This window comes from Ranitomeya variabilis, chromosome 6, assembly GCF_051348905.1.
Source record: "Ranitomeya variabilis isolate aRanVar5 chromosome 6, aRanVar5.hap1, whole genome shotgun sequence".
Classification (NCBI taxonomy): Eukaryota; Metazoa; Chordata; class Amphibia; order Anura; family Dendrobatidae; genus Ranitomeya; species Ranitomeya variabilis.
This window is the reverse complement of record NC_135237.1, coordinates 496,692,093-496,694,883: the sequence shown is the minus strand read 5'-3', so window position 1 is coordinate 496,694,883 and position 2,791 is coordinate 496,692,093. Positions and strand designations below refer to the sequence as shown.

Below are 2,791 nucleotides of genomic sequence, written 5' to 3'. Positions count from 1 at the left end.
TGTAACCAAACAATTCCAGTCATGGTGGGATTGTTCTGTTTGCTATTGTGTGTTGTGGTTCAATAAAGTATTGCCACAATGTTTTCTGTGTTGTCTGTGTAGTGTATTGCCCACGGGGAGATAGAGCGGGCGTTCAGTGGTATGAGCCGTGGTCCATGCAGTCTTGCTAAAGACAACCGGGCCAGTGGACGAGAGCACCCACTGACCCCGTTTCTCCACAAGTAGCATGCCCATAACACAGCTTGGTGAAGTGGGACTGTAGCACAAGCTGGAGTAGAGTGCCGGTAATAGAGCCTGGTAGAGCCTGTCCGTAATACAGGCTGGTGCAGTGTGTCCATAATACATCTCTTCCACAGTCCAGAACTTAATAGATGTTTTCCATACATTTATAGACAGATTCATGTTTTTTATAGTCATCTGTAGACAGAAATTTATAAAAGCAGGCTAAATTATCTAATTTAATGACCATTTGCAGTTTCACTGTACCATCCGTGTGCACGTGGTAGTCATGTTTGAGGTCCTCATGTTCCAAACTTTTTAAAATCCAATCCACTTCACAATCTTTTTAAGTTTGTCCCAAACTTAAAAAGATTGGAAATCAGTGTTCATTTTGGTCACATACATCTCTTTTTTACAATCCAGAACTTGATACCTTTTTTGCATATACTTATTGACAGATTCATGTTTTTTTACTGTGATCTGTAGACAGCAATTCATAAAAGCAGGTAAAATTAACTAGCTTAATGACCATTCGCAGTTTCACTATACCATCCATGTGTACGTGGTAGTCGTGGTAGAGTTTAATGCACGCTACTGGGGACGGAATTACTGCGATAGCTGGCACCAAACTTGCGCTCGAGTAGATCCTCGTTAAAGGGTTAACTGTACTCATTCCAATTACAGAGCCTCTAGAGTCATGGATGGTTATCTTGTCTCACTACATCACCTGCTCGGTGGTGGATAATTTGCACACCTACTGCCTTTCTTGAATGTGGTAGCCATTTTTCATGCTCCCTCTCCGGAATCGAAACCTGATTCTCCATTACCCATGGTCACCATGGAAGGGAGGGAGCCCATATGGCACAGGGGGTGGTCAGAAGGGAGAGCAGATCGCTGTGCAGGCAGGTCCCGAAGCGGCAGGCGTCCAGAAAACACCCCTTGCATGGCAAGGATGAGCAACTGGCCTCAAGAGGTCACCACGGTCGACCAACCTCGTCACACATCAAACCAAGGTGCCACACAGGGTCACTTGGGAGAAGGTGTGGGGGTCTATGCAGAGCCTCCATCAGGCTTAGACTTGCCTCTGCTGCGGATAGGCTCTGGGATTGAGAAAGGGGGGCTGGCTGTCAGGGTCCACTGAAATTCCGGCACAATCTTGATAGATGTAGTGGCGACTGGGAATGAGGCAGAAAGCGTTTTGGCGTATGTTCTACCACCATGACATGTGTGATGTATTGCGTTGAAGTACTCCAGAAATATGGCAAGGGCTGATGATGCCATCATTAACCTTACTATCCCACTTCTATGCTTCCTTGAACAAAAGCTTCAAACGATGATGAATGAGGTGGTGGCACAGGAGGAAGAGAAGAAGGAACAGGGACAATTAACACCATCATGAGGCCAGTCGTCCACACATGGCTTGTAGGGTGGGTTCTTGCACCAATAAATAGGGGACAGTTATGGAGGATGAGAAGGAGGTAGAGGAACCGTATTTACAGCAGAGTGGCACTCAAAGCAGTAACATCCCCTGGAGAAAGCCCCTGCAGCCCCTGGAGAAAGAGACATACAGAAAGCCGAACATTGTTCAGTGAACGTACAGGAGAGCAAAGCACAGAAGAGTAACATCAGGGGAGACCAGCTGCGAATGAACTATCTCCCTCTGAAGCGCAGATCACTGGTAGCCGGAACACCGAGACTTTTGTGGGACTCTAAGACACATAGCAGAGACCGGCAGGACAGCTGAATTGCAAGTTATCTGTTCCCACGCACACCTGAAGACACAGTAACACATAGAGCCCGGGGTGTGCTAGAGTCCCTGTAAAAAGGCTCGAGTTACCTGTCATGCAGGTATTGTCCTATCCTACTGTATATGGGGGACAGAGAGAAGAACTGTGAGGACCTTATCTGAAGCCATAGGCAGTAAGGGACTACAACACTACCGCGCTTTTAACTCCACCTGGTAAAGGGGACTCTGGATTCGCTTCCAAGCCAGCCGGACCCTGCCTGCCCTGTGATCTGGTACCCTGGACTGTGGCTGCCTGAAGTCTTCAGTAAACCAGGTAAAGAGACTGCAAACCTGTGTCCTCGTTCTTTACTGCGCCATTCACCATCTTCCATCTACACACTGGGAGCCCTGGGGATACACTTCACCTGTGGGAAGTTATACCATCTAGCTGCCATAACATCACCCCAGAGGACCCCTTAAAGCAGCGTCGGTCCCCACTGACTGAATACCACAGGTGACATCACAAACATAAACTCTATTCACCAAATCCCTTTAAGGACTTTCCCCTTTTACATAGGCACCCAGGGCCATGGACCGGGTCACCACCGTGACATCCCCCTGTGAACACCGGACCCGGTACCGGGTACCTCACGGCCCTGGCGGGCGACCCAGAAGCAAGTGCCTTGGTCATAATGGATCCTTTTCAGACAACTGTACACCCGGATGAAGTCTCGACAAATGGCAAGCGCAGCTGACTCAGCAATCTGGTCCCGGGTCAGAGTCACTACAGCGAACTAGGTGAAGTGGTCTGTCATCACCAGTGTGCTGTCTCTGCCCCCCTGTGCA

General features: G+C 48.6%; 1 pseudogene; it reads right to left on the bottom strand.

Moving 5' to 3' along the window:
* Positions 1-809: 809 nt before the first annotated feature.
* On the bottom strand, positions 810-1,184 carry LOC143783678 (18S ribosomal RNA; annotated as a pseudogene).
* Positions 1,185-2,791: the final 1,607 nt, after the last annotated feature.